Raw genomic sequence first — 6,000 nt, 5'->3', positions numbered from 1 at the left:
GAGTCAAAACCTGATGTTCCTGGGAACTTTGAGCTGCTCAGGTTGCTGCTATGCAGGGGACAACCCCTGCCCAGGTGGCGTTTTGTGAGTCCCTCAGTATGACCCGATTGTAGCTCTCCTGACATGCTCAGCCTCCTTCAGGACTTCACCTGCAGTTGTGCTTGGCTGGGGATGCAGGGTGGAAGGTGGGATGCTGAGGGCAGCTGAAAAGACTATTCAAAAACCACACATGAGGGGGCACCCGGATTTGAACCGGGGAACCTCTTGATCTGCAGTCAAATGCTCTACCCCTGAGCTATACCCCCTTGGATGGTAATATAACCTAATTGATACCTTTCTTCTGTGTGGTAACACTTGACTCTGCAAAATTAAGTGACTGTTCCTCTCCAGGACTGACTTTCTAGAAGCTGCCAGACCAGCTTATAATGACACCTTCCCTCAGCTCTGTAGCTTTCCTGGCCTCCAGCCCTGGGTGGGGTCATCAGAGAGGAAAAAATGAGAGAAGCTGCCTGCAGGAACCCCACCCCATTTCCCACTGCCTTTTCATTTTAGCCCACAAGCAGGCTAACCACCCCCAATGCTACCCACCTACCCGGACTTGCAGCCCTTCACCTTTCCTCCTTCAGCGAGGACAGAAATGGGCCCTCAGGCAGTGTCACAGAGCTCCAGTAGTTGGGACTTGTAGGAACAACCCTGCAAAGTCCCTGTCTCCCTTGTCAGAGTGGCTAAGCCAGGCTCTGGGCCTATGAGGTTGAAGCAGGCGTGTGAGTGAGCGCTGGTGTGGAGAACCCATTCCCCGGAGGGAAGTGTGGATGCTCTGGTTTGTCTCTGAAGGTCTGGGCCGCTCCACTGCACCACATTGTTGGGGCAGAAAGGTGAGCGTGGTCAGTTGGGGTTCCCATTGGCTGCCTGTTCCTGCGAAGTACCTGAGAGTCCCTGTCTTCTCTTTGAGGACCCAACAGAGCTGAAGGAATGAGATCTATACAGAAGGGGGAAACACCAGATGCCAGAATGAGTGCAGGGAGACCTGGGAGCGGCCACCCACCCAGAAGGAAATTGGGCGAGGTCTCTTTCAAGAAGGGTCATCATGGGCATGGATGAAAGGAAACTGGAATATGAGCAGGAAAACCAATAGTGAAGGGGGAACCCGGATTTGAACCGGGGACCTCTTGATCTGCAGTCAAATGCTCTACCCCTGAGCTATACCCCCTTACCTGTAATATACTGCTAATTAAATACCTTTTCACCTGTGTTGCAACACCCACACCTGTGCACTAAAACTCCTATTAATTCTTAGAAAGTTCTAGACATGTGAAAAATTTGCCTTACAGTAAAATTAGTGATTTTGATGCCCAGAAAACTTTGCTCACCATCTTTCAGGCTCATCGTTCTCAGTATCACTTCAAAGGCACCTGTTTGGAAACTCACTGTGTACCTTCCCTTCCTTCCTCTCCTGGCAAGCTCCACCCCGCTTAAACTTGGGCAGCCCTCTACCCCTGTCCCACCCCCTCCCCTGGGGGCTCCTTGGCCCATCTCTTCCTGTGCTCTTCCTTCCTCTAACAATGCTACTTCTTGGCTTTTGGCAGTGTCTTCACTGAACCCAGGAAGCCCAGACAAATGACTTGAGTAATTTGGCTCGAGAGGCCGCAACTCCCATCCTAGGGCCCAGGTGGCCACCCAGCTGTCCCCAGAGACCTCAGAGCAGAAGGTTAGCACAGCAGGTACTGTGCACAGGAAGCCGGACCAGAGGTGCCTCCGCTGGGCGAACGCTGGCCTGCAGCACAGCCATGAGGACCTAGGAAGCGAACCAAGCCTTGCCAGCTGACAGGAACACGGGATGGCAATGCCGAAATCAAAGGATAGAGAAAAGACATCCGCCCGAAGGGGCCCGGGAGGCCAGCCACCCTCCCAGTGCTGTCCCTCAACAGTAGGGCTAGTGCAGCTACCACATATTATACTTGGCTGAGGACCCACGGGAGCAGTAGCTGAGCAGAGGGGTCACTGTCTGTCAGCTTTTCTCACCGGCCCCGCTGTGGTCCCACGCCAGGGCCAAGAGAGACTTGGTTTCCCAGACTCCCCTGTCCCTCAGTTGGCCACCTTGCCCTGCTGTAGGAAGGTTCCTTAGTGACTGTGTTCCATCTTCCACCTCCCCCTTCTGGACTGTTCCTCCTCCCAGCTCATTCTACAGCTGTGCAAGCTCTCATTTCTGTAGTAATTCCCTCATGCAATAACACTTGGTGGCGAGGCTGCTCCGATTGAACAGTGACTGGCACATCTCACAGATTCATTGAATTTTTCATTCGTGTGTAAAACATACAGAAAATCCACAGATCATAAGTGTTCGGCTCTGTGAAAATACTCCATTCAGATTGAAAGATGGAACATGACTTGAAGGTGGATGGAAATAAGGGGTGTACACGCTTCCTTCTCTGTGTGTACACGCTTCTATAGCCTCAGCCTCAGAATCATTCTAATGTTTTACATTGCCAAAAATCAAGCAACATGTATGAGGAGGTAAAAGTAAATATAAACAAAAACCAAAGCCCTAACATTGATAACACAACCACAAAGAAGAAAACACAGTGGTAGATATTCTAAGGGAAAAGAGGAGATACTGAGTTACAATGAGAGATTGAACTCGACTTAGTAAAAGTTGTTTTGGTGTAACTGACAAAACCTATCTTTGAGTAAAGAGTATATACTTTGATATTTCGGGGATTCTGACTGAGACAGGAAATGTGAATATAGAATGCAGAAGGGCAAGGAAGCACTGTAGAGTTGGGCTGGAATTGTAAGTAGCTGTGTGAACACACGTGCCCTCACACACACGCGTGTGTGCACATGCCCCCCCCCACATCCGCACACAGGTTTCCTAACTCTGTTCTTTGAAAGCGGCTAGAAGTGAGGACTCAGATGCAGCGAACACTCCTAATGCCTGTATTGTGGTTGCTAAGTACCGTTCGAAGGAACCAGGCAGCCTTGGAGAAATGGCCGATTCCAGGGCAAGAAACCAAAAAGATAAACCACAGGACAACCTGTGCCAGAGAGTTAGCTAGAAAGTGCTCAGTCTGATGGGAACGTGCCCGCGGAGCCCTGGGCCGGCCGGAAGAGGCTCCCCACAAGCTAACGCTGGGGCAAGCTGAGCGTCAGAACAAATAGGATGGGAATGTGCTGTGTAATTCATGAAATGAAAGAATCCACAAATCCATATTAATAAGTTTCTCTTTTAATTTTAGGTGGAGAAAGGGAAGCTGTTCTTTACAAAGAAGTCCACTAAAGAAATGTGGAAGGAATGACAGAAATATAAAATCACCATTTTATAACCATCCTTGTAAAAATTGATTTAGGTAAGAATCATTCAAGTTTTGGGGAACAGGATGTAGCAAAATCTGTCAAACGCCACTGAAATTGAATAACCAAATCCAACTGTATCAATGGTAGAACAAATTGACATCATTGCCTCTCGAGGTAATGCACTGAGAAGGTCGTGTAGTCACTTTGCTAGAATATTGAACTTAAAAAAAAAATCTATTTCTTTTTTTTAAAGATATTATTTATTTACTTGTAGAGAGAGGAGAAGGGAGGGAGAAAGAGGAAGAGAAATATCAGTGTGTGGTTGCCTCTCGCATACCCCCTACTGGGGACCTGGCCTGCAACCCAGGCATGTGCCCTGACTGGGAATCGAACTGGTGACCCCTTGGTTTGTAGGCTGGCACTCAATGCACTGAGCCACACCAGCCGGGGATGAACATTAAACAACAAGGAAGCAATCGGACAAATCCTCTTCTCCAAAATTAACCACTCTCGACTTTCAACACATTTGTTGGCCTGTTTTTGAACTCTTTCTCCCAATGTTGTGTTTGGGAGATCGGGCCCTCAGGGACCTTCTGCAAAACAACTAGCTCTGACCTTTCGAGAATGTCAATGTCATGAGAGAGACTAGAACACTCGAGAGCCGCTCTAGACTAACGTGATCTGAAAACACAACTACCACACACAATACGTGAGCCTTCTTGGGGTCCTGTATTGGAAAGCAAAGGCAATCACCAATGACATTATTGGGACAATTGAGACATACCCAGGGTGGGGCAAAAGTAGGGTTACATTGTGAGTACGTAAAACAGAGTTTATTCGCTTACTATGTATTAGTTATTGTCTTATTTTCCATATGAACAACCGTAAACCTACTATGTAGAATATAGATTGTGTAGTAGATCAGTGATTTTCAACGGGTGTGCTGCAAGAATGTTTAAAACATGCAATGCCTGACTACTTAGTCAGGGGCACTGAACCTCTTTTCCCATAGATGTCAAATAGAAAAATGACGACAGCCAGCACACCAAGAGCCGCCTGGTACGGATGCCCTGTCTTGACCCATAGGTATATAGTTCATATAATAGAGTTGCATCTTTAAAAAAATATGTATGTTTATTGATTTTAGAGAGAAAAGATGAGAGAGAGAGAGAAACATTTATCGTTTGCTTCCCATTGGTCTGTGCCCTGACTGGGAATTGAACCCCCAACCATTTGGTGCACAGGACCATGCTCCGACCAACTGAGCCACACTAGCCAGGGTGATAGAGTTGCACCTTCTTGATCACGGTGCATAAGGTTGCATCTGATTGGTTAATTCTTGGTACCAGAAATCTTTATATATAATATAGGCACCTGATTCTTTTTGTTGTTCATTTTTTTTCTTTTTCTTAACACTTGATTTTTTAAAAAGTCATGTTAGAACAAAAAAAGGTAGGCAATTACTACTATTATTTTTTTTGTAAGTCAATCAAAATTACATATTTTTTATCAAATCAGCAAACATATAGTATTTTTTTTGTGAGCCATAGCATTTTAGCAGTTAATTTATGTGTGCCAGAAATGAAACGGGTTGAACATCGCTGTGATAGATGGGCAGATTGCATCGCCGATAAACTTCCTGAGTGTGCTGTGGGTAGGCAGGGGGGCGCCTTAGTTCTTAGAAAATACATGTTGAATATCTAGGGGCGCCAGGATGTCTTCAACTGACTTTCTAATGATTAAGAAAGTTGCTGGCTTTTTGAACATCCATAATCAGTGCGTAGTTATCCACAGAACATTCATGTGATTGAGATTAAGCTGAAATCTATAAGGATGGGGCCAGAACGGATATTGTTCTTTAAAGTGAGACACTGTACTTAGTGTCTCATTCTATTAACTTAGTATATTCCACTGTTTTTGAGGCCTTTAATTTTTCTCAGTGATGTTTAAGTTTCCGTAGAGAGATAGTTTTCATCTTTGATTATTCTTATTCCTCAGTAGTTGATGTTTTAGGTTTTTAAAAAAATTTTTTATTGTTATTCAATTACAATTGTCTGCATTTTCTCCCCATCCCTCCACCCCACCCCAGGTGTTTTAGTTTTTGTTATTATAGAATTGTTTGAAAATTTTCTACCTTTTAAAAAATTTCTGTCATTCCTTTCTGTATTTCCACCTGCTTTGATTTGAATCACTTTCCTTCTGCCTTAAAAATTCCCCTTTTATTCCCTTTAGTGAGGGTGTGCTGCTAACAAATCGTTTGTTCTCTGCTTGTCTGGAAGTGTCTGTATTTTATTTTCATGTTTGAGGAATGCTTTGGGGGTGCAGCGTTCGAAGTTGGCTCTTATCCTCCTTCAGTGCCTTAAGGTGTCCTTTTGTTGTCTATTGGCTTCCATCTTCTTCTGTCGAGAAGGTAGCAGTAGGTCTTGTTTTATGTTCCTCTGAAATGAATTTGTCCTTTTTATCTGGTTATTTGTGATGTTTTCTTCTGGTTTTAAGTTAATTCACTGATGGGCTTAGGCATGGTTTCCTCTTAATATATAATAATTGGAATTGGAATTCTTGCAGCTCTGGCTTGTCTCATTTCATTCGTTTTGAAGAACTATAGGCCATTATCCTTTTAAGTATGGCTCCTGCCTCTTTCTCCTCTCCGTCTGGGCTTCCGGTTACGTGTGTGTTAGACCATTTCACCATGCCTTGTGTTCTCCT

The 6,000-nt window shown here is 45.1% G+C and overlaps 2 non-coding genes across 2 annotated transcripts; both read right to left on the bottom strand.

The window, feature by feature from the left end:
- Nucleotides 1–232: 232 nt before the first annotated feature.
- Nucleotides 233–305, bottom strand: TRNAC-GCA (transfer RNA cysteine (anticodon GCA)). Its single transcript has one exon. It is a non-coding gene; the product is annotated as a tRNA-Cys (tRNA).
- An 833-nt stretch (nucleotides 306–1,138) lies between these two features.
- Nucleotides 1,139–1,210, bottom strand: TRNAC-GCA (transfer RNA cysteine (anticodon GCA)). The gene has a single exon. It is a non-coding gene; the product is annotated as a tRNA-Cys (tRNA).
- Nucleotides 1,211–6,000: the final 4,790 nt, after the last annotated feature.

This window comes from Desmodus rotundus, chromosome 6, assembly GCF_022682495.2.
Source record: "Desmodus rotundus isolate HL8 chromosome 6, HLdesRot8A.1, whole genome shotgun sequence".
Lineage (NCBI taxonomy): Eukaryota > Metazoa > Chordata > Mammalia > Chiroptera > Phyllostomidae > Desmodus > Desmodus rotundus.
This window is presented reverse-complemented; position numbering and strand designations above follow the sequence as displayed.